This window comes from Hylobates moloch, unplaced genomic scaffold, assembly GCF_009828535.3.
Source record: "Hylobates moloch isolate HMO894 unplaced genomic scaffold, HMol_V3 SCAFFOLD_6, whole genome shotgun sequence".
NCBI lineage: Eukaryota > Metazoa > Chordata > Mammalia > Primates > Hylobatidae > Hylobates > Hylobates moloch.
The window spans coordinates 125747069-125773586 of NW_026652281.1; the positions used below are offsets into that span (position 1 = coordinate 125747069).

Consider the following 26518-nt stretch of genomic DNA (forward strand, 5'->3'; position numbering starts at 1 on the left):
GTTTTCGATTCAGAATTCTCTGAAATATTGCTGTGGAACAGTCGTTAATGGTTAACAGAAGGTGTGTAGTTGCATCTCTATTATAAGAAGTGTGAGCACAGGGTTCACATGTGAACAGCTGCCACCTATTGGAATGAAATATCGATGTAGTTTGGTACAGTGCCAACATCTGCAAACCTGGAGCTATGTCATAACCTCAGCTTGCTTTGCTCTGCTTTGTTTTGTTTTCTCTGGTTTTGGTTGCATGGATGGATATTCATGCATAACTATGCTGGGATTGACCACGTTTCTTTATAGAGTATGCCTACGTGGGTTAAATTTCTACATCAAACGACATATCCCAATACCCTTCTTTTGGGACAAGGGTCAGGAGTAAGTAAAACACTATTATGTTAATAGCCAAATCAAGGGTGGGAGCCTGACATAATGGAATAATTGATTATGGCCCACTGGAGGGGGAGTCACTGGACCTAGGCCCTCCACCTGGCCCTGCTACTGTCTTATTCTTAAGCAAGTCTATTCACTATTCATGATCTCAATTTTCCCAACTGCAGAATGGAATGGGGCAGAGGATGAACCCAAGGGAGAAATGTCAAGTAATTAGAACTTCTCTAAAGTTACAGGAAACTTGTAGAATGTCTCAAATACGTTCCATAGGTAGAATAAAAGTAAGAGAAATGTGTAAGGCCAGATATTGGATAAGAATTACCTATCCAAAGGCTTGTTGTTGGCTTTGTCACCTCACTGCTATAACCTACTACCCGCCATATGCACTAAAACACACAATCCCATCAGGATCACACAAGCAAGCAACCCGCAAACAGTCTTACAAATTCCATGATGATCGTGATTTCCTAGTACTCCAAACTCTCTTGACCTTCAGCATGAAAAAAACTATCGAATCATCTGAAAACTTGCAACAAAGAAAATACTCTCACTAAATGGAAGAAAAGAATCCTCTCCTTGGCTATTTACTTGGATTTTGTTTTCTGGGAAACATTCAGAATTTATAGGATGCTGTCCTGGGAATTGTTTTTAACCTTCATCAGCTGATACATTCTCTTTAAAAGAATTTCTGCCTATAAATTAGTCCCTCACCAAAAAAACATATTGTTTACCTAGAGCTCTAAATTGCAGTGTACGGGTGAAAATGTGAACAAACGATTAAACAAAAAAGAAGCCTGTGTTTCACATGCTGGATCTTATTAGCGCTGGTAGTAAAAATGTCATTTGAACTAAGTCATTTAGAAAGATTTAGTCCTAAATAAAAAGTTTCTAGCCATTTCATTTGCATAACTGAATATCCAATACAGACGCCAATTCCGTTATAATTGGAATACACCTATACTGATACGTACAATTAGGATGCAAAATGTTTTTAACTTTTTAAAAAGTAAATACACGTTTCTCAGCTGGGTAAATAAACATATCACAGCTGGTAAGTTTAGCACCTTTGTCAAAAAACTATTATATAAAACAGCCCTTAACCAACAAAAGGATATTTAAAAGGATTAAAATACCCAACCTACCTTTTGTTAAAAGGAATGGATTACAGGAAAAATAAAGGGGTAACATACACTTCCATTTCATGTTGTGCTGAATGGGATATATCTAGTGTTTCTAGAAATCAGGTTTTTTTTATTCCCAAAGGCAGAGATTTTTTTTCCCCAAAGAATACAATGAGATCCCAAGAAAACAGGACCAATTAAGTGTGAATCTGGGACTTTTGTGGGAAAAAAAGAGAAGATTCAGTCATTAATTTATGTGCTTTTGGAATCACTTGATTAACATTTCACTTGCTATTTGACCACAAATTCTATGAGAAAAGAGATATAGTACGTGATCAGCAAGCACCTGAGAATAAATGGCATGGCATAATCGGAAAGTTCTACTTGATAGTTAGAGAAGGAATAATTAGCTTTGTCTTTGTGGCTCCAGAGGAGAAATGGGTGCAAGGCTCACGAGGAGTTTGAGACTGACTGTGAGGCAGATCATTTCAATCATCAGTGCTGTCCAATTATTGATCTGTGTGTCTTGGCAAGTGAAAGGATCCACCTCAGTAGGAGGCTTAGCAGCCAGAAAGCCATCAGATAGTCACGTCTGAGGGAAAGGAACAAATCTTGGATGATTCTGAATTCTGAGGAAATCCAGGAATGCAACGAGAACAGAACTAAGAGGCCGTTTATTGCAGAGCAATGGTTCTCAAGTTTAGGCGTGCATAAGAATCACCTGGAGGCTTGCAAAAACAAAAAGCCCGGACCCTACCCCAAGTTTCTGATGTAGTAGATTTAGAATGGAGAATCTACATTTTAACAAATTCACAGATATTACTGTTGCTAGTGGTTCAGGGACCACTCTTTGAGAACCACCACGGCAAAACAGCAATTCTCCAAGTGTGGTTCACATCCCCCTGGGGAAAGAATATGTTCTTATGCAGTAGGTATCTAGAGCATTAAGTACTCATCAGATCGTATGGTAAAAAATGTACTCCCTTTTCATTTTCTGTTTTAGTTATTGTTGTTTATGTTGACTAAAAGGATTCAAATAGGTGCTACTTTATCTACGAAAACCCTCCTGTTATTTCCTAGTCTCTCTTTTTAAAGGAAGAATAGGTCTCAAGCTCACAATTTTTTTTTTTTTTTTTTTTTTGCTGGAAACACTATTGTCTTAGTTGGGACCCCAAGAAGCAGATCTCATGATAATGACTAAATGCACATTGTTAATTTGGCAGGTGCCAGTACACTGATAGGGGAATAATAATATAAAAAACGGAATAAGACACAGTAAGATGTGTGTTATTAAGCCACTGAAGCTTAATCTCACAGGGAAGCTTTGGGAAATGGTGTAAAACATATGCCTCAGAATTCTCCCAGAGAAGGGGGTAGGAAGGTGCGATGTGGATACTCCCGTACCCACAATTTGTTGGTTAGAGCTATCCACAGTGGAACTTGGATTCTCAGGCACCTCCAATTTATTGTGCTTGTGTGCAAAGGGGATTCCAGTAGACTGAGAACGGCCCTCCGAAAATGTTTCAGGTCCATCATTGGAAGTCTGATGGCTTACAGAGAAATGGTCAGGGGATCTGCAGGGAAATGAAGCAACAACCACATTGTCTGTTCCAGCTATTTAGCTGAAATCTAATATGAATACATTGTTCTTGGTATATTGTATTTGTTTTTACAGTTATCTTCTATTTCTTGCAGTTGGTACTGGTTTTCACTTTCATTTTTGTTTCTTTATAAAATAAATTTATTTAAGGAAAATTAATTGATCTAAAGAAAAATGTCATGCAGTTAATGTTCCAGATGATATGAAAAGGTGGCAAGAATCACGAAGGAGTAGAATTCAAATGGCTGAAGTTTGAGAAATGCAGGCATAATGGTTTAAAGTGGGAAGTGGCACTTTTTTCTATAAATGGCTGTTTACCAAATATTTTAGGCTTTCAAGAGCATAAGGTCACTGTCACAACTACTCAACTCTGCTGTGTAGTATGAAACAGCCATTAACAAAACACAAATGATGGGCATGGCTGTGTTCCAATAAAACTAAATATATGGACATAGAAATTTGGATTTTATATAATTTACACTTGTCACAAAATATTATTCTCCTTTTGATTTTTTTGAACAATTTAAAAACGTAAACATCTTTTTTTTAGCTTGCAAGCCACACAAAAACAGGCAGTGGGCCAGATAGTTTGCCAACCCCTGATTCAAACCACAACCCTGGAATCTGTCCTAGTTCTACTAATTACCAATATGACCTTGGGCAAATTACTTGACTTTTCTTAGCCTCAGCAGCCTCATCTGTATAATGGAGATAAACATACCAACAACCTCACAAGGTTGATGTAAAATTTAAAAATAGAAAATGAATATTCACAAAGCAGGTGCTCAATGAGTTCACGGTATGATGTTAACCAGCTGTTGTAATAAGGTGGATTCCAGCTTTCCTGTGTCCCAGTCATTGGAGGGTAGATATTTCCTACTCTGCTTCTTCACAAAGGCAGCTGTGCACCTAGTGGCCCATCTCCCCTACTTTGGGATGTGGCTACAGAAATTATTCCTCTTCTCTATAGGATAAGCCTCTGAAAGCTGAGCCTGAAAATGCCCGAAGGTTCTTGTCATTACTGATTTCAGAGGTCTGGAATTTGGAGCAGGTCAAATCAAAATTTGCATTTCATCTAAATTAACAACTAGTATTTTGAATCTTACAGAATTATGCTGTTGACAACAGTGGTTCTCAAACATTAGTATATCTAAAAATCACAGGAAAATTGTAGATTCAGGCACTGCCACATTCAAAGCATTTTTGAATCACAAATGCCCCAGTGATTCTGATGAAGATGATTCCTGGGGAGCAGTTCAGGAGACACTGCAAGGATGGAGTGCAATCTGTCCAGGTGAGCATACCCTTCTGAAATCCTCTTTAATGATTTTTCTGTATCAGTTTAAATGCCTCATTGGCTGAGAGACCTGGATTATAGTATTTGCTCTGCATGCCAAGAGAAAGGTTTCTGCAGGCATGTTTACCTCTGCTGTCCTCACTCTGTGCTATTTCTTCTGAACCTCCTGGATTAGGAAACCATTTATACAGAATTCTCCATTTCAGATATCACGTACTAATGATCATATCCAATTAAACATGCCAGTGCAATCTCAAAAGACATAGGCTATTTACAGCCTCTTAGATGAAAATTCTTAAGCAAAATCTACATTTTTCCTAGACTAATAAAATGTCACCTCCCCAAAGGCTGCTGTCTACAATCTCCTACCAAGAGTTTCTAAACCAATCCCTGGAGCAAAAAATAAAATTATACCCATAGATTTTAGAGGGGCCCATTTAACACAGAAGAAAGGGCTCCTGGGGAAGAAGCAGAAGGAGAGCAACGGCACATTTTTATAACAGACCAAGAACCTAACCCTTCATGTGCATTACTTTGTTCACCTTCACATCAGGCTATCAGGAGGTTCTGCAATTATTCTCATTTCACAGATGAAGAAACTGAGGCATAGGAAAGAGGAGCTGCCCAAAGCAATTCCGGACAGTGACTCCAGAGCCCAGAGTTTTAACTACTAAGTTGTCCCACAAACAACAACAACAACAACAACAAAACCTAGATCTCAATGATCCCCTATCTCAGCTCTCCCAGCTTAATTTACTATTACTTATTTGCCTCTCAAAGCTTCCAGAACATCTACCAACACTTAAAAGACAATACGTTTTTAACTAAGGCTCAATTTTGCTCTTGGCATCATGTGACTTTGAGCTCCTCACTTTGCCCCAGGTTTATCGCTGTTCAGTGTGGTTAAGACATCCAGCCCACCTGTCTTATAGACCTGCTACTACTCATGAAGTTCAAATAAGATAACTTATGTTAAAGTCCTCTGAACAATGCAAAAAGTTATCCAAAATGGTAATTTCTCAGTCTGTCATTTTCATAAATTATTTTGAAATGCTGAGAAGGAAGAAAGAGTGCATTCATCTTATGAAATCATCTGTGTCAAAAATCAGATTTTCCAGAGATCTAAGGTAGATTGTAAAATACCAAAACTGCTGATCTTTGGGGGAGCAAAGAAACTCTACTACTTGGAAGGTGGACTATTTTTTGTGGCTCAATGTAATGGAAATTACTGGAGCTTGAGAATCAGATGACCTGGGCACTGGACATTGCCCTGCCACTACCTGAACTTTAGTGAGTCTTTCCCTCTCCCCTTACAGGGCAGACAAAGCTGCTTGGTGGTTAATAAGGTGGTTAGGGCCGGGCGTGGTGGCTCACGCCTGTAATCCCAGCACTTTGGGAGGCCAAGGCTGGCGGATCACCTGAGGTCAGGAGTTCGAGACCAGCCTGGCCAACATGGTGAAACCCTGTCTCTATTAAAAGTACAAAAATTAGCCGGGCGTGGTGTTGCATGCCTGTATTCCCAGCTATACGGGAGGCTGAAGCAGAAGAATTGCTTGAACCCTGGAGGCGAAGCTTTCAGTGAGCTGAGATTGCACCACTGCACTCCAGCCTCGTTGACAGAGCGAGACTCCATCTCAAAAACAAAACAAAACAAGAAGGTGGTTTGGGGATCAGACTGCCAGTGTTAAGTCCCAGCCCAATTACCACCTCATGAGTGACCTTGGACAGGTCAGGTCACCTGTCTTGGTTTGTTTCCTCAGCATAAAAATAAAAATAAGAAACAACAACTTTGCAATTGTCCAAAGAATGGATTGGTGAATAGGTAGACAGAAATATGACAAAACAACTATGGTAAAATGATAATTATAGAAACTAGAAACTTTTTGGTGACTATATGAGTGTTCACTGTATAGTTCTTTCAACTTTTCCCTTAAGTATCTATTTTCATAATAAAATACTGGAAAATAAGCCTCAAAAAGGGCAACAACAGAGTTTTTAGAAAAGTTAAATGAGACACAGAGCTCTCAGCAATGCTCATGGAAGATGCTTGGCATTAGCAATGATGATCTACTGTGCAGGTAGAAGATGGGATACAATCTGTGAGTTAGGGTCGTGCTAGGTGAACAGATGTGACAAACATGAGCAGAATGAGAAGCCAGGCCACATGACACAGAAACCAGGTGGACAAAGAAGAGCCAGGATGTGCCCACTGAAGCATCAGAGTTCAAGAGAGGTGCGCGAATGGAAGGATCAGGATGTTGTGTCTGGGTTGCCTCATGTGGGGGAACCTCAAAAAGAAAGGCAGATTGTCTCTATTACAAGCCACAGTATGTGATTCTCCATCCAACATCCCTTTCAGAGAAGAAAAATACTGGTCTTGAAGTCAGATCAGAGTTTAAATCCTGTCTTTGCCATACTAGTTGTGTGATAGGAGGGGACATTTATTCAGGCATCAACTACACCACTTGTCATTGGAAAAATTTACCACAACCACAAGGATGAGCCTGTGGCAACTATGCTTCTGCTACGACTTCTTGGTCATAAACAGTTGAGCCAATCAGATTCTCTTTCTTGAGAATCTGAACTAAGAGAACAGACTCCTGGGAATGTGTCAAACTAATGGCAGAGCAATGTGGAAAGGGTCATGAACTCCAGGAGCTGAGTTTTCTAGAATTTACTGTTTTCCCATCCTTGCTGGAGCCAAGTTCCTTAATTCCACTATAAAAGCACTATTGTTTTTTCAATAAATCCTAATTTTTTGTTTAAGTAGCCAGTGTTGGCTTTTATTTTGTATAACCGATAAATATATTTACTAATACACCTAGCCTTCTAACTAATACAAGAGTTTTCTTAAAGTGTCTAGGCCTTAGTTTTCTCATCTGTAGATGAGAGAGACAATACTTTTCTCAGGAGTTGATAGAAAAATCAAAGACTAGGTGTGCAAAACATACATATGATAAATATTCAATAAACATTATTTAAATTAAATCTGAGTTTCAGAACAGATCTTTCTGAGTAAGTACTTAGAGACACCTTGCTTGGATGAGGAATGTGTGATCATGAAAAGAAAAAGAAGCTAATATTCAAGAAGAAGGAAGGAGTTCATTGAATTTGAAATTTAGTTTTAAAAGAAACTTTCTGATTGAGATATCAAAAATTAAATTAATTCTACATAAATATGCAGACTTAAATTTCTGTTGGGTTTCTCCATAGTGCTAACGTGGATTTGAAAGGGGAAGAAATGCAAACTCGATGGACAGATAATATATTTTTCTTAACTTAGACTCTTCAGAATTTATCTGGCAGTAGACAAGATATTAAAGGACTTTCGATTTGGATCACTCTGTAAGTAATGAGGAATTTTATCATCCAAATTAAGGTAGCAGTGGGGGTAGGTGGAGACAAGGAACATGACAAGATCCAAGACCAGAATTAATTCAACCTAGAAGTACAATTGCTGAGAAAAAGCAAAGGATTTTCTGAAACTCAACATAAGAGGCAAAGCTTAGATGCTTAGTAAGAAATGTCAATTCATCCCTAGTAATTATTGACCTTTCAGTCTTGTTCCACTCATTGATTCTCATTAATCCAAATGTTTAGTTATCTTAAAATCAGATATATTTTCATTCTAAAATTCCAGGTGGCTGGATTGCGAGTTTCATTTTCGTTCTTTAGGTCTTAACCCAACAGTTCTCAAATAGTGGTCTCAAGACCAGGAGCAACATCATCACCTGAGAACCTATTAGAAATGTAAATTCTCAGATCTCAACCTAGGTGAATCAGAAACTTTGGGAGTGAGGACCAGCAATCTGTGTTTTATTTTTAAGTTTTAATTTGTAATTTTTGTGGGTACATAGTAGGGTACATGAGATGTTTTGATACAGGTATGCAATGTGTAATAATCACATCATGATCATGTAAAATGGGGTATTCATCCCCTCAGCCATTTATCCTCTGTGTTACAAACAATCCAATTATTCTGTCACTCATGAAAGTTTGAGAAGCACTCTCTTAACCAACCATGAGGCTGGTAAAGCCAGTGCTCTATCATTTGTTCACTGGCAGTTACCAAACCTATGAACTTGTTGATATAGGGTCTTAAAAAAATAGTCAACCTTCTCAGACGTGCCTTAGGTTTGCAAGCATATTAGTAATTGGTAAATGATAAGGCAGTCATTCTTACTCAGACTATACTTAAGGCTAGCCCTATGAATAAGTCTATTTGGTAGCCATTTACGTTGTATTTCCCTCTGTTCAAATCCGTACTACTTTCTACTGTCTCAATAGTATAAAAAAGTCAACAGCATGCAGAATGGAGGAATCAAAGGGTAAACCAAGAAGAATAAAAACAGAGCTTTTTAAAAAAAAATGGCAAATTTAATTTTGACAAGAGAAGAAATTTTAGATTGATGGTAAGGAGAAGTTAATGGAAAAATAAAGGTATAATTCATTGTTCCTTCCTCCATCCTTCCTCTCCCCTGTACCTCCCCACTTTTCCATTACCCAACCCTGCCACCACCCCTCTCACTCCGCATATGCCTTTGAGCTATTTCTGAATAACAGAGAAGGGGCAAAGACATAAAAATGAGAGAAATCACATTTCAGCTGAACACAACTCACAAGCTCATAGGCTCTAGCCTGTTTTCTAGAGGCAGACTTGGATATACAACTGGGCTTGAGGATATCTAAGCTCTTTTCTACCCTGTAACACCAAGATCCCATTCATGCAAGGCACTATAATATGGAGGTTCAGAGCATGGACTCCGGAATCAGACAACACACAAGTTCATCCCAGCTTCACTACTCCATAGCTGAGAGAACTTGGGCACATTATTTTACCTCTCTAAGTTTGAGTTACCGCATTGCTAAAATGAGAGTAACAGAAGTATCTCTTTCATAGGATTCTTAATGAAGATTAAATAAGATCATTCTCATTAAGCATTTAGAACAGTGTCTGGCACATATCAAGGTCTAGATTAATGTGAGCTATTAAGATTATTATTATATTGCCTTCCAAATGCTTCTCAGCCTTCAGCAGCATATTGAGCATTTCCAGGCATAGCAACAAGGCAGTGAAAAGCAAGAGGGATAAGGGTAAATGTGTGAGGATGGTAAAGTTGGAAGGGGGTGGGAAGGCAGCTAGCAATACAGCAATTCATCTATTTTTTTAAAAACTTTGTTGTAAGATGTTGCTGTACAAGGTTACAAGACTCGTGCTTGAATTACAGCAGTGGTTTTCAACTAGAGTGGTGGGAGGAGGGTTACTTTGCCCACCCACCCCCCGGGACTTTTAGCAATGCCTAGAGAAATTTCTGGTTGTCCCAAGTAGCGGTGGCTGTTGGCATCTAATGAATGCCAGAGATGCTGCTGAACATTCTATGATGCAGAGCACAGTCCTCACAACAACGAACTATCTAGCTCAAAATTCTAATAGTGCCAAGAAATCCTGAATTACTGAATGCTGTGAAGTTACCTTAATAATATTATTGAATATTATTGAATAATATTGAATATTATTGAATAATATTATTGAATAAAAATATTCAAGAATAATATTGAATATTTTTCAATACTCAAAAAGGCAATGACATGGAAGATTGAATTTTCATATCAACAAATTGATCAGTTAAATATCAGAAGGTAATCATAAGAAATTAGGTGAAATGTTTCTTGCTACGACCAAGAACATCAGTGGCAATCAGAGAATTCTAGCATTGAAAGAATCCTTGGAAATGATTTAGTGACTAGATTCTAGTTGAAATCATTCATCACATTTCACAGGTGAAGAAACCAAGACTTAGAAAGGCAAAGTTGATCTATGTCACACAATGATGCTACAGCCATTATCCAGATTCTTCCAAAAAACTAATTTAACTTGTCAGACAGTGATAATATCAAAGGTATTCAATTCATGTATTTCCTTTGCATTTTTTCAGTGATCATAGTCTATATCTATTCTTATCTCCAGAAACTCCCAAATAAGGGTCTTACCTGATAAGGTGGTAGCAGTGGGAATAAAAAGAAAAACAAAATAGATTTAAGAGGTATTGAGGGAAAAACAGATAAAACCTGCCTATTGACGAAAACTATGGCAGCTACTGATGAAGGAAGAGGCGGAATAAAAAGGTGACTTCAGTTCCCAGCCTGGGTGATGTAGAGGATGGTGGCGTTCAATAACAGGTGGAAAAATCAGGAGGCGTCTTGGGGTAGCAGGATGCCTATGTTGGGTTTCAGGTGCTGTCCTTTAGTCTGTGAAGTTGGGGAAGGAGATGAGGAGATGAACAGAATCAGGGAGGTCCAGAAGAGCAGGGTGAAAGAATATACATTTGATTTGTTGGCTTCAAGGATGCTTTTGCCCCTAGAAGGAACAGCATCAGAACTGAAATCCAGATAACTCAGAGGAACCAGAGACACTACTGTCCTGTGGGCCCTGGGGCCTCCTTGTGCTCGATATGAACTGAACTAAATGCTCCCTGACGCTCCTGCTAGCTTCAGTGAGCTACAGTTCTTCTGGCATTTAAATGATGACTGTGGCTCTCCTCTATAATAATAATTATAATAAGGATATTTCCCACAGGAGGGAATGATGCAAACATAAGAGAGATTTTAAGATGAGAATGCATGAGGAAAATAAACATGATTAAGAAATGACTTGCTAACGCTGCAAAACCTCTTTACTTTTTACTAATGTTTTTCCTAACACTTGTATATTTCCTAGGTGAGAGCTGCTCTTCAGAACTCTGCAGGTCTCATCCCTTCTCTGACTTTTTCCTTGTTTTCAGGGCACCGCATCTACCACCCACGTCCTTTTCCTTCAAAACCTGTGCTCACCAGGAGCACGCAGCAACATCTCCCTTGGTCACTGATGCTCAAGTTCCATTCTGGGGACAGGGTAAATATCCACTACTGCTCACCACAGTCACCCACAGCTTTAAGGGCCAGAGAATCCATCCCAGTGATAGAAGACAGGGAGGGCAAACTTGAACCAGTGTCCCATCAAAAGCCTCCTTTGGTTCATGCCAAACCTATACCCTAAGAAACATTCTGTTTCTTCATTTGATTGGACCAAATGGAAATCAAGCCAAGATCTTCTCTTAACATTGAACTCTAGGAAGACAAGCTCATGCCTACCACTTTTTGACCTCTGCCAGCTGCCACTTCCTTGTATCAACAGCCACTTCTTTCAAAGACAACTAACAGCACAGTGCCGCACAGGGTAGCAAGCTGTGAGGAAATGCATCTGAAATTAGGATTGGGATTCTGTGAAAGGCAACTGCAGGATGGTTGCGAGTACCAGCAGTGACCGCCAAGGCTTTATGCAGCACATCGTACCCACACACTCATGGCCACGTATACACACAAATCAAAGTGGACGCTCAAGACACACTATCTTGTCTCTCTCTCTCTCTCTCACACGCACACACACAAACACACACACACAGAGCACACTCTCTGGGCTGCACATCAAGGACCAGCCATAGAGTCCACACACACATCCAGTTACACACTTGGCTATGGATGCACAGCCTATACGCGCTCTCTCTTACACACACGCACACACACAAATCTTTAGATACACAACCTCCCTTGTATAGTCAGTGAGCACACATGCAGTTTCACAAGTATTTACATACACAAGTGCAAAGCACCAGCCCCAAGCCTACAGTGATCCCACGCTGGAAACACGTCGTATACAACCAGCCAGCCCACCTACACCCTGAGCCGCCCCACAGCCCACCCTGCCGCAAAGCCGGGTCTCCTAAGTCCAGAACCCCCAAGCCCCCGACCCCGTCGTGCTGCCCCGCCCCCGCCGCGTCCCCACCGGCACCCGTGGGCTCCTGGGGACCCGACCCCCGGCGCACTTGCCGCACATACCCGCTGCCGGAGGCGAGGGAGCGAGGTGCCCTGGCAGATTCGAGCGGCCACCCCCAGCCGCGGAGCCGAGCTTCTGCCGCCGCCGCTGCCGCTGCGCTCCCAGCCGCTGCCTGCGCCCTCCCCGCCGCCCCCTCGGGTGCGGGCTCCAGCCCCCGCGCTGGGGAGCCGGCGGGCGCGAGGCGCGGGCCAGGGGCTGCGGGCGCAGGACCCCAGCCCCGGATCACCTGGGCTCGCCGCGCATCGTCCTTCTCCCCAACCGAGCCTGACTCCACGGGCTCAACAGCCCCCAGCCCCGGTGGTCCCCGCTGCCCTGCCCGCTGCCGCCCCTACTGGGCGCCAGGGACAGCGGGGGTGCCGCTCTGCCAGCAGGGCGCACAGGGGAGTGGGCGCAGAGGCGGGCTGGAGGGATCTCACCCGCTCCGGGCTGGCCAGCACGCGCCGTCCCTGGCCTGAGCGCTGCTCATCTGATGGAGGGCAGAAGGGAGCCCTGGGCTGACTGCAGGCTCCTGGGTGACCTTGGACAAGTTGGTTAGCCTCTCTGAGTACCCACTTCCTCTATTCAAAGATAATAAATATGAAAGCGTTTGTGGTGTCTGTGCCAGGGAAATCCTATCCCTGTATAGTTTACTTCCTTCTTATGCCTCTGCCTCTGCCAGAGCAGGGAGAGTTTGGGAGCAGGGTTCAGAGTGAGCTTCGTAGCACCTTGGATATAAGACTCAAGTTTTCCAGAGACAATGATTCCATTTGCCTAAAGTCTTCCTAAATGATCCTGTCCATATTGATAGTCCACTATTTGCTGTCTTAGCCTGTCCTCCCAGCTTTGACCACCTGTGACCTTGAGCATGTAATTAAACAAGAGTCAAGCCTCAATGCTCCCATCTGTAACACGGGCATAAACTCACAGTTGTGTGGTGCTGGTGTGCCACTTAGTGAGTTGCAGTATCTGTGAGGGACGGTGACAGAGTGAAAAATATTTTTCTTCAACACATGTGACAAAAGCCTCAAATTCCAAGGATAAAATAATTCAAGAGTTAGACTAAGCATGTTGGGAAGGGCAGGAGAGAGCAGAGCCTTCCTTCACGGAGGCAGGCAAGGAGCAAAGGGGTAATGGCTGAGTAATTCACCCCCTCAAGGGCCACTGAGGCCTCATGGAACCTAAACAAAACAGAGAAGCTGTGGACAGTGATTAACTTCTGAAAGTAAATAAATCTGCCAAGACAATCTTAAAAATTATTAACTTATGATTGTGAGCACATCTCAAGTGAACTGGAAATTTAAATTGACCAACTTATCCATGCTAGAAACCTTTGAGTTGGTCCCTTTCTTAGTTTCTCTCTGCTGATATGCCTTGTCTCTCATTTTCCCTCTATTTTGCTAGGTCTTTCCTTCTTCCTCATGGTCTATATTTCTTCCCCATCTTACTCTTACACTTTTTAATCTCTTCTTTCCTTCTCCTCCCATCTGAGTCCCCATTCTGTGTATCTCTTCTTCACCATCTTTGTGCCAAGTTTTTGTCTCAACATCTCTCAGCCATTTCCACCTATTAGTTCTTTCCCTGGTGTGTATGTCTTGAATATGTATTTATTGCATATCCCCTATGAAAAATTTAAAAGCAGAGGAGCTGTAGATTATTTCTTTAATGACAATAAGATCTAAACTTGAATTTACCACTACTCTCCTTCTCTAAACCAAACACTTCACTTAAATGACACCATTATCCTCACTCATGGATGCTCAAAGCCTGAATCATCTCTGACATCTCCACCTCTGTTCCCCTTCTCCCCACTTTCTACTCAAACATTTGCCAGTTCCTGGGGAGTCTATTCCCACTCTGTCATTTGCATCTGTACCTTCCTTCTTTCCACTGGGCCTAAAAATATATATATATAATATATATATATATATATATATATATAGAGAGAGAGAGAGAGAGAGAGAGAGAGAGGTAATCATCAAAGATTTTCTAACTGGTCTTCTCTCCCTCCAGTCCATCCTCTTCATTGAGGTCAGCATGGTCTTCCTCAGGCAGATAGATCCCCAACAGCATCACTCTTTGCTCTAAAACCCTAATACCCATGAAAGGTAGAAAGCAGTTCCCCAAAGATATCCATGTCCTAATCTCAAGGACCTGTGGTTATGTTACCTTGCATGGCAAAAGGGACTTTGCAGATGTGATTAAGGATTTTGAGATGGGAAGATTATTGTGGATTATACAAATGAGTCCTTAAAATATTATTAAAAGTAAAAGAGAGTGGTAAAAGAGGAGGTCAGAGTGAGAGGACATAAGGACTCAACCAGCTGTCACTGGCTTTGAAGACAGAAGAAGGGGCCATAAGTCAAAGAATGCTGATGGTCTATGGGAGCTGGGGAAGACAAAGAAACAGATTCTCCCCTAAAGCCTCCAGAAAGGAAGGCAGCTCTACAGACACCATGATATTAGCAAAGTGAGATCTATGTCAGATTTCCCATCTAGAGAACTGTGAGATAATGAATTTGTGTTGTTTTAAGCCACCAAGTGGTAATTCATTGCAGCAGTGACAGGTAACAAATGCAGTGCTTCTCTTTTACATATGGAGTTACACACAAATGCTTTATCTTGTTATTAACATCAATTTAGGTAGCCCAGACTTTCAGCCATCTCACTATACCCAAACCTTCTATTTCAAGCAGTCTTTTCTTCAAACGCTTTCTTTTCTTTCCTGCTCTGTACCAGTGATCACGATGCCCTCTCTTCCGGAATGCCCCTCCACATGATGCCAGTCCTACCACTTGCCAATGTCCATGGACCCCCTTGAGTTGTTCCTGATCTCTCCCTTCTTTACTTCTGCAGAACCCTCTGTTTGTTTTTCTCAAGGTGTATCTCATATTCTCATTTTATATAGTGCTTTCTAGTGAGAGAGAAGGGAACAAGAAGACTTTACACACAGGTTGAAACTGCTTCTCGCTTGCTGCTCTCAGAATGCTGTGTTTATGCCTCTCCTGTGGCAGTGGCCACCACACTCTGTTGTTTGTGAGTTATTTATGGGTCTGCATGGCTCACTGGATTGTGAATGCCTCAAAGCCGGAAACTAGATCTTGCCTCCTTTCTTATGCCCCCAGCCCCTAGAACCATGCCAGGCACACAGTAGGGACTCTATAAATGAGCTTTAAACATATGAATGAAGAGAGCAGGTGCAATGTCTTGTTGTATTGAACAGACAAGGATATTAATACATTTTTCTTGCACCATCTGTTTCTGTTTAGTTGGGCTGACCAATTGAAGCACCTCGGTTAATGCAATGTGGTTTTAAATGGGGCCGCTTTGATGCATACCTTGAAATGTAGACCATTTTTTTGTTTTTGTTTGTTTGTCTTGTTTTTGCTGAAGAAGAGCTACAATAAAAGGGCTCTTCATTTTTTAATCAACTTTTTAAAGGGCTACTATTGTGAGTAAAAGCATTATAAACGTGCAAAATCTTTGGCCCAGCAATTCTATTTCTTGAAATGTATCCTAAGGGTAATAAGCTTATGCATACAAGGATTTGCCTAAAAGAATGTTCACTGCAGGGCCTTTTATAAGAGTGAGTACTTGGAGAGAACTCAAATGTTTAATAATGAGAGATTCACCACTTAAACTGTATTATCCCTCCCATGAGATATCCTCAGGTATTGAGCATGATTTTGTCAATTGATATTCATTGTATAAAAAGATGTTTGTGGATATGCTTATATTCTTTTTATGCTTGTCTGAACATTCTAACTACCATACAATAGCCATATATTTAAAAGTTTCCATTTTTTTTACAGAACTGTTTTGCCTCCAAAAGTCATCATATAAAACTTTCATATTTATCCAACTTCCAAGAAAACTCATCTACAGATGGGATTCAATTCTCTGATTATGAAGAAAGAAGGGAAAAGTCATAAAAGACTTGAAATTTAATCTGGGCATACTTTATTCTGTTAATTTATTCACTCTAGGAACATTTATTATACCATCTTAATTAAGGCATTTGAGAGCAAACAACAGAGACAGATTCTAGCTACCTTAAACAAAAAAAAATGATTGAAATAATATGAGAAACTCACAGAACCACTGAGATACCAGGAAGCAAGCTTGGAGAAGCAGGCACCAGGAGAGCTCTGGAGAACCATAAAGCAGAAAGCACAGCAACCGGTTCACAGACAAACTCAACCAAGATGCCACAGCATCACTCCTGACATGGTGAATGGCTTCCACAAGTTTTCCATCCTTGGGTGAGTCACTCTCCCAAATTCAGAGTCCCTGGAGAATACACTGGATGGCCAAGGTTAGTTATGTGTCTTTTTTCCCCTTGTTCTGAGTCAGAGGATTGGAGGGAGAGGCCCTGGTCCCACCACTATGACTACACGCAATGGGCAATATATTTTCCCAGTAAATTGATGATGTTGTTTGGAAGATAACATGGAAGCTGGCAGCCTAAATTCCCCCTACATGTCCCTGTCCCTGCGATGTGTCAGAGACCTGTGCTGTTCAGGCCACAGGCTCAGCTTCCCTGCCAGGGACCCTGTACAACCAGCTCAGTGGAGCTACCAGGCCAGAAACACCACTCAAAGAGATGGTGTTCTTTGATTCTATTATTTCACTTATAAACTTGAATGGTTGTCCACACCATACTTTGCTCAACTGGTACAAATATCCTGCTATGTACTTACTACGTTGCAGTCTGTCAAATGGCCTGGAGTGTGTCATCAGCACCACACCATGGAGATTATCTTAAAAGTCTCAAAGCTTGTTTTAAAACTATTGTATTTAGGGTGCCTTAGCTACAGAAAAGCGCTGTGTGTGGGGTGTGTGTGTGTATGAGAGAGAGAGAGAGAGAATGAGAGAGAGAGAGAGAGAGAGAAAATAGAGAACAAAGAGAAAGGAACAAGGAAGATGGAAATTAAATTCCAAATTTAAATTGCTAAAATAAATCAATGCTTCTCTTGAATTCACAAACTTGAAGCCTGCATACCTTCCATCCACTTAAGAGCTGCTGAAAATTTAAACAGTTGTACAAAGAGTTTTAATGCAGCTGCAAAGGCATGGAAACCAAACTGTGAATACCTTTCCCATAATAAAGCAAGGGTGACTGTCTTTATTTTAATAAACACCACAGAGTAAATAGATCCTAGAGCAAGACACTGTGTCATATATGGGCACATGGGTCATTCACAAGCATCTCAGTTTACCTTATAGACAATCATTCTATGTCAGGAAGGAACTTCTAATAAAACCTCCTCCAAATAAAGTTGGAAATGGAGAAACCTTTGCAATTTGTTGTTTATAAGAGTCAAATCTACAGCAGAGGGCCATGTTTATCCTTATTTTGCTATATGTTCTGAAGTGCATGATTATCTCCCAGTCTCCCAAACCCATATCAGATTAATGAGCGGGTCTTGTGCCTCAGACCTTTCCACTCGGCCTCCAGGGTGCTCAGGTTCTGGAACTTGCTTCCTCTCTCATCCCATCTCACAGCACTCTCCTCACCTACTGTGCTGAAGCTATGCTGGGCTTTAGGTTTCTAGTCTTACACACAGCTCTTTCTTGACTCAGGACCTTTGCATTTACAGTTTTCCAGACCTGAAATGCTTTCTCTTCTCTTTCAGCATAAATATCTCTTTTTACAGGTCCAGGTTTCCCTGCACCATTTATCCCTCACTCTGTTATTTTCTGTCTCTGTTGATGTCACTCATAGCCCTTATCTCACTCTGTAAATAACTTATTGATGTGTTTTTCACTTACCCTGCCTCCCTCACTAAAATGTAAGCTGCTGGAAGTAAGAGATAATGCACTTCATAAGAACTTGGCTTAGGGTGGACACTCACTTGGTAAGAGGTGAATGGGTGGAAACATGAACACAGGGACAGTTGGATTTCCCCTTGAGCATCTGTCCTCTCCAGAGGAGTCACAGTTGCCCAGGAACCAAGGGTCCTTGGAGGTCAAAGGAAACCGCTTCCATGTGGACTAAACGATGATCACTCATTTTTATGAGAGGAGGTGGCTTGGGAAGAAGTAGACTCACATGCAGGAGGGGTTGTAAAGCAGAACAGGTGTTCAGACACAGTGACATCATATGTCTGTAACTAAAAAATGAATGTGGAGCCAGAGAAGGAGGAGAGAGGCTTCAGACTGTATCTAACTGGGAAACAGCTGCCCAGAAGTCAGCCTAGTTCAAAAGGAATTAACAGAATTGAGCAAGAGAACATAAGACCACATCAATTCAAGATAGGACGTTCTTAATCACTTACTATCCAGCAAAGTCCGTATTAACCTGCTGTTTGAACACTGAAAAGCCGACCGCGTGAAGCAGCAGAGAATAGAGGCAGATAAAGGGCGGCAAAGCAGAGTTATCACAGTCCAGATAAGAGCCTCCTGGCCCCTTTCTGTGTTAGCTGGTCTTTGTCCTCCAGTCTTCCCGGTATTGTTTGGTTTAATCTATTTATGTTTGAGACTGCAGTTAACTAATTCATGTTTTATTATCAATAAAAATCAAATAGATGAACATTCAGGGTACTGGAAAGGAAATCTAGAAAACAGTGTTCCGAGTCAGCTCTTTCGGGCAAGGGCAGCCAAAACAATGAAACAGACATCAAGAGTATGAAGTGCTGGGAAACTCGTGACAACACTAAAATTTTATAATTTATTTTTAGATTTATATGTAGTAAAATTTGCTGGTTTGGGTGTACAGTTCTGTGAGTTTTGACCAAGCTATAGAGTTGGGAAACCACTGCCATGTTCAGGATACAGCAAAAGTGATATTTAACATGGACAACTATACTTAGAGATACATTTTAAATAATATATTAATGGGGCATCTTTGAATGAGTTCCTACCCCATACTGTCCATCGCCCCTTCCCCGTACAGGTTGGTCCCATTCATACACCTAGAGGCTCTTGTCATGTAAGTAGGAAAGGAAGCCCTGAGGAGGAAGGGGCTACAGCGGGAAGAAAAGTAGGAGATAAGGAATGGCCTCTGGCCCCTGAAGATCCCTTAAACTGGTTTGAGCTCTAAAGAGAAGGGGTTAGAAGCAAAAATCAACAGGAGTGTTCAAGAGGGGTTTAAGCACAAGACAAGATGCTATGTTCTGGGCCCAATTAATAAAGCAGAGCTAGACCCAGGAAGGAGGACCTATCCTTGGCTCTGGAGAGGCAGGTCTTCGTGTCATTCCCAGCTAGCCTCCTTGGCACAGACACTGGTGCTTTCATGATGGGCAGAGGCAACAGGATGCATCTCCAGGCAGCACTGCAGGCAGTGGAGATGGTCAGAGAAAAGAGGGACAAGGTGAGTGTGGCTGACATATTTGCATTTGTGGTGCATGTGGATCCCTTTGGGGTCTCCTACAGATAATAAGATGGTTAGTAGATGATTAGAGCTATCACTTAATGTTTAAAAAAGGGGCAACCAGGCTGTCTAGGAGGTTGGCGAGTATTTGTTCCACAAACATTTTACTCATTTTCTATGGGGTGGCCCCTGTACTTAACCCTGCAGGATATGATGAATAAAAAGATAGGACTCCACTTTTCAAAGCACTCCAAGCCAAGCAAAGGAGATGGAGTTGGACCCAGATAATTTCAACTCACTGAGATCATTAATAAGGTAAGCATAGGCAGCAAGTGGAGTTCATTATTATTGTTATTATTACTGTCATTATTTTATTATTACATAAACATTTATTGAGCACATACTTTTTGCTAGTCACTGTGATAAGCCTTTTATATGCATTATCTCAGTTGAGCCTCATAGCAAGTCTATGAAGGAGATTCTATTACTATTGCAATTTTACAAAGGAAAAAGAAACAAAGCACAGAAAGACTAAGAAACTTGATATTGAGAAAACATGGCTAGAAAGGAGCAGAGCCAAGGTTAGAATTCATGCTGTCCGACATTAAAGCTTTTGCCATGAGCAACTATGAAATAAAATGTCGTTAATAGTAACAACAATGTAAAAACAACATTAATCGCTGATCGCATTACACGTATTGAGCACTTAACTATGTCAGATTATTTGGACCACTATTATGCAGAGAGAAACAATACAATCAGGCTGGATTTCTGATGCATGAGAAGGTGGAATAGGGGCCAGGATATTACAGAGAAATAATTCACTTTAGTGTAAGACTGTTTCAACATTTGGGGCTGTCTAGCACTGCAGGTACCAAAGCACAGGCTAGATGCCATCTGCCAGGAATGCTGAAGCAAAAACCCCTGTTCCAGGTGTGAGATTCAACATCACTTTCTGCTGCTCCCCCAGCTTGTTGATTATCTGATGCTAAGATTTGTAAAGCTCAGTCTCTTTTGCCAACTCCTTCTCTGGCTAGCACTTAAATGTCAAAGCCCTCCCTCTTCTCCTTTCACTCCTTTCACTACAGTCCCCCTACCCCCATACTATTTCATCCACAAGCCTTGCTTGATTACCATTTGTATCCTAATAAGTCTCAAATTTTGCACTCCAACCCAGAATTCTTTTCTAAGCCCCAGATCTAGCTTTTGGATATACAATATCCACGCTGCTGGTCTCAGGAGGACCTGGTCTAATTCACCCTGGATGATCATGGAAGAGAGGTCCCTAGAGGAAAGAAAGAAATAAAAGGGGTAAATCGGTTTAACTGAGATCCTGAAAAACTTACAGAAATGGTAAAGGCATTTTGTGCTGGTTAGAAACAGAGAAACCATTTAAACTTCAGTGGCACAAGATTGTGTCTTTGATGACCTAGAAGAAAAGTGTAACCACCTGGACCACCAAGGAACAGTATTTATAATGTCATAAAAATTTAAATGTTGTTTTCTAATTTTAAACTTTTAGAATGAACCTGGATATTTGAAAAGACTTAACGAATGTAGCAGGACAGAATATATATTGCTCAATCTTAACATTATAAAAACAATGATACAACTGGCATAATAATTGGTAAGTAGAGGTGAGCAAGTGTGATGATTGGATAAAGAAACTTTGATGTCCTCATCATACAAAATAGGAGTCAAGAGATGTCCATCACCTGTGGTTAATGGAATGAACATTAAAATCAAAGTATAATTGTGCTATTTAAAGTTGCAGAGGTGATTAGAAGAGGAAATAATATGGGGAGTTCACTAAACAACAAATGAAGAACTATCTATGTAAGCATACTAAGTAGAAAGAGGGAGATAATTTCCAGAAAAGTTGTAGTGAACACTGGTTTCTTTAGATACTTATGCTCATGTTCATGTGCAGTAATCACATCTCCCCATCCAGACAATCTGTGTTGTAGGGAAGCTAAACTCATTGCCAGTGCTAGGGATAATCTTAATTGGCCTAAACCAGTCAGTATATCCCATCCGCCTGGTCATAATGACTGAATCAGGCATAAGCAAGTGATCCAGCTGGGCTAATGATACACAAAGAGCCTTTGCTTAGGATTCTGGGAAGAAAATATTTTTGCCTTCCCGTGAGAGGTCTCAGAAATAATGTTTCTCTCTTTCTTTGGACAGTGAGGTAGAAGAATTATGTATCACGAAATGTTACAGCCATCTCTGCCATCCAAGAGACAGCCAGTAAAAACAACATGAGGAGAATGAGCCAGAGACTCTCTGAGAAAATGAAATCAAAGTCCTGATTATGTTGTCATAAATCAAATCAAACTGTACCTGAAGCTATAAACAACCCTTGAACTATTCAGTTATGTGAGGCAATATATTGTCTAATTGCCTACCCAATATTCTTCATGTCTTTCCATGAATAGTAAAACCTCGATTTTATTCAGTGGTAAATGACTACATTTGTAACTTCCCAGCCCTTGGCTGAGATCTGACCAGTGAAATTTAAGCAGATGTGTGGTATGGAACTTCCAGGAAGACTCCTTCAAAGTTCCTGATGTGACTAGAGCATGCCATAATTATTTTGATTCCTTACTCATTCCTGTTCTGTAGAATGAGGAGCTCCAACAGCAGGCATATTGAAAATTTGAAAATAGAAGTCATAAGGAAGAAGAAAACTACCAGAACCTTTGTCCCCGATAGAGCTTAAATAGTAAAGATCGACTACATATCTTCAGGCTTCTGCTACCTGAGAAAACTAATGATGAAGTGTTTAAGCTACTGTTAATTTGTATTTTCCATTATATACATAAACCTACTTCTAACCAATACAGCTATTTTTTTTTTTTTTTTTTTGAGACAGAGTCTCACTCTGTCGCCCAGGCTGGAGTGCAGTGGCGCGATCTCGGCTCACCGCAAGCTACGCCTCCCGGTTCACACTATTCTCCTGCCTCAGCCTCCCCAGCAGCTGGGACTACAGGTGCCCACCACCATGCCGGGCTAATTTTTGTATTTTTAGTAGAGACGGGGTTTCACCGTGTTAGCCAGGATGGTCTGGATCTCCTGACCTTGTGATCTGCCCACCTTGGCCTCCCAAAGTGCTGGAATTACAGGCATGAGCCACTGCACACAGCCAGCTAATTTTTTATACTTTTCAAAATTGAACAGTCCTGACAGACGAACTCAAACAAAAAGATCTGTCTTCTAGAGATAGCTGATTCTTAGGTGGTAAACAGACAGACGGCTTTTTGTCTTTTCTTATAAGCACTGTATTACTAGATTTTTAAAAAAAAATGATGTAAAGAATAAAAAACGAAGAAAATGCAATTAGGCATGAAGAGTAAGGAGTAAAACATCAAAATACATGGTTTGTAGCAGCTGTACCACAAATGGGAGAGTAATGCTATGTAGGAATACTGGATGGGTCCTTGCCTAAGGGCAATGCTAAATTATGAAAGACATCACTGGAAAGCATTCTGTATAGTATACACACACATAAGCATATCTAAATGTGGTTGCATAGACTACTTAAATAAAATGAGGAAACTTTCACAAAATGTTACTAAGAGAAAAAGTGGAATGCCTAACAGCACATTTAATAGCATCCTATAGTAGAAATTCCTGTGGTTCTACATTAAAAATCTATGAGAAATTTCACAAAACGTTAACAGTAGTTGTCTCTGAGGGGCAGAATCAGAGTTCATGCTTGCTTTTTAAAATTTATATTTTTCAGTATTTGCCAAATTCTCTACATTGAATATGTCTTACTTTATAATAAGAAAAAGTACAATATGGGTTCTTTAAGATGTTTGCAAAAATATTTTCTAATTGAAAAAAGAATTCTGGGCCTTGACAACACAGCTAGTTGGGAATAGCAGTTGGCATCAGCTGTGTTGAGGAGAGACCAAAGTAGAGGATGTGACCACATCGGGGCTCAAAGCAAAGGAAAATGGAGCAGGCTGTTTCCAAGAGCAAATTGGGCTGGCCTCACAGTCCTTCCACGGCCACACTCTCAGAGCTCAGAGCAGTAGGTGTGGCCCAAGACCAAATCTTTTAAAGCAGTGAGTGTGTCCCACATACTCTAAACTTATGTGTCCATAGGTTCAGAACAACTCACCTCCAGGCATGACATCTGGACTGCAGGCACACAAGTTTAGCTCTGGTTTCTTCCATTCTCTGTCTTGGAGTGAACCCAGGAAAGTGAAGTAGGGAAAACGGAGAAGCATGTGAGAGGCGTACAAGGTGGCACATACTCAGGGCTAGTGCCCTTCTGCACACTCAGGTGATAACAAAGCCTGGCTTTGTGTGAACTTTACAGCTTTGAGTATCTTTCTGATCCAGAAAGCAGCCTGGGTCATAAAGTACCTTGAAGAGAGAAAATGGAAGAAGGTACAAGTTGATGTAGATAGTGTCATTTTGGTAACAGTAAATATAATAAATTCCAGATTAAGAATATAAGGTCAAGGAGATGCCTTTGAAATGAGTTAGCCAATCAGCTTTTAAAAACAGAGGAAAACAAAGTCGTGAACTTAGGGGGAAAAAACAAAGGAAAAATCAATCAGAAAGGTAAATATTTACATTGCAAATTCATGGGAAATTTGATGCTCCTGAGCTTATAGCCTTAAAAAATGAGGTTTAAGATTAATGATTTTAAACCTTTGGTGACGTATACACTGAAATTTTCAAAAGGGCAGAATTGCAGTAACAGATTCACACTAGTTCATTAACAGACTAGATCTTTTTGTCTGCATTTTTTCCATGCAGTTTAAAATAGAGATGCTCTATGAGACAAAAAGTAATAATTGCCTTTCTAGCCTCCAACTCTTTTTCCACTTAAGTACCTACAGTATCTATTTCACACCGTCTCCAAAGCTCAGACTTATTTCCACTCTGCCATATTGTCTACTGCAGTAGGACCCACCAGATCAGAGGTTCTGAAATCTTTTTTCAACATTCTGTTTCCTGCAAGCCTATTTCTCCCTCTTTTTCTAATAATAGTAGGAATAATTATAACAATAAGATAAAATGTAAAATATGTATCTGACTCATTGGGACAATACTCATATGCTCCTGGGCATTTATTTATTTTTTAATGAGTAAACCATCTAACATTTCTGAGTAGCTTAAAGACAGCGTTGATCTCTTAATTTCTCTCAAATTTCTCAGCACCTGGGACAGGGTCTGACACATAGCTGATACCCCTGTTACTATTCTAAGAGTAAGTGAATGAATTCATAAATTCTTCAAGCTCATTAAAGACAAATACACCCTGCTATCACTAATACGCCTTTCTCAAGAACCCTCATAAATGATAGCTCTATAAGAACCTAATATTGTTTATCAGAGGGACTGGAAGGTTGAGTATATAGAGGAGTAACATGCATTTTCACTTAACTTGTACGAGTTCAATTTCACATGTTTGCCAAAATATAGAGAAAATAATTCAAATACCAGGAGAAATTCTATCCCCCATTTCATTCAGTAACCATATACCCTAGAGTTAGCATATGGGAGGCATAAATTTTATTTCCCAGTTTTCATGTACTCCTCCCAAAGAAAGCCTCTCACTGTGCTGAGTGTGATTTTAGTGTCTCAGGTAATACACTTTTTATATGGCATTTTTCATAAATACAAACAAGCAATATCATGTGACAATCAATTAAAGAAGCAACAATCCATTCTAAGCTGAAAAAGAAATTGGCTGGGTTGGATTTATTCTGAAATGGCATAACGGTTTCCAATGTCCTTTATAAGGAAATGTGTTAATGCTATCATTTTTGTCCATATGTTATTTTAACCTTTCAACTAATTTTTAAAATCAAGTCTAAGATGTAGCTACACTGTAAATATCTGAAGAGTTTGGGAGGAGGGATTTGCTCTGTGTGGGGTGTGTCTGTGTGTGTCTGTGTGTGTGTGTGTCTGTGTGTGTCTGTGTATGTACTGCATGTGTTGCCATGACAGGAATACAGCTCTAGGTGGAATGAAAACTTACCTTCCATCATAAAGCTTCACATTTGGCCACTTTCCTCGGCCTCTGTAACTGAAAAAAAAAAAATAGAGCTTGCTATAATTTTAGAGGCCCCTGCTCCAGAGAAATCACTTTTCCATTAAACTGTACACACATTTATTTCAAAGACAAAATGAAATCTGAATTGAGGGCAAGGATAATTGAGGAGTAGGTCCATGATACTGTGGCTACCAGAGATAGGTGGATTCAGTGAGAGACAACCAGGGAGCCATACGCAGGCATCTAAGTCTCAGGAAGTACTTGTATATTCCATTATTCCCAGGAATTGATGCTGTGCCAAGCATCTGAGTTACAAGCTATGTAACACCAGACAAACTACTTCCCCTCTACAGACTTCATCTCTAAAGTGGGCAGAACCATGATACCTACCTCACAGAATTGTAGTAAATATTAAATGAGATAGTAGAGGTAAGGTGCTAGGGCACATGATTAGACATGAACCCTCACTTAATAAACACTAGTTATTAACAACTATTCACTCATAAAATAAGGTGTGGGATTAGACAGTTCCTCCCAGTTTTGGTATTCTAGCTCAGCACTATTCAGTAGAAATATGCGTGCCATATACGCAATTGTAATTTTCTAATAAACACATCTTATAAAGTAAAAAGAAACAAGTGAGATTCATTTGAATAATGTATGTTATTTAATTCTATACAGAGAAAACATCATTTTAGCACATAAACAATAAAAATCATTAATGAGGTATTTTGTGCTCTTTTTCTTGCACTAACTCTTTGTGGTTGAGTGTGGCCACACGTACAGTATATTTCAAATTCAGACTGGCTGCTTTTCTTTTTTATTTTATTTTATTTTATTTTATTATTATTATACTTTAAGTTGTAGGGTACATGTGCACAACGTGCAGGTTTGTTACATATGTATACATGTGCCATGTTGGTGTGCTGCACC

General features: G+C 40.4%; 1 protein-coding gene across 1 annotated transcript in view; it reads right to left on the reverse strand.

The window, feature by feature from the left end:
- The window catches only part of HTR4 (5-hydroxytryptamine receptor 4), a 187270-nt gene extending 174524 nt beyond the window's left edge, over positions 1-12746 (reverse strand). The window contains exon 1 of the mRNA XM_032158301.2: positions 12281-12746. The gene's annotated coding sequence lies outside the window, so the exon portion shown is untranslated. The remainder of the gene's footprint in view (positions 1-12280) is intronic.
- Positions 12747-26518: the final 13772 nt, after the last annotated feature.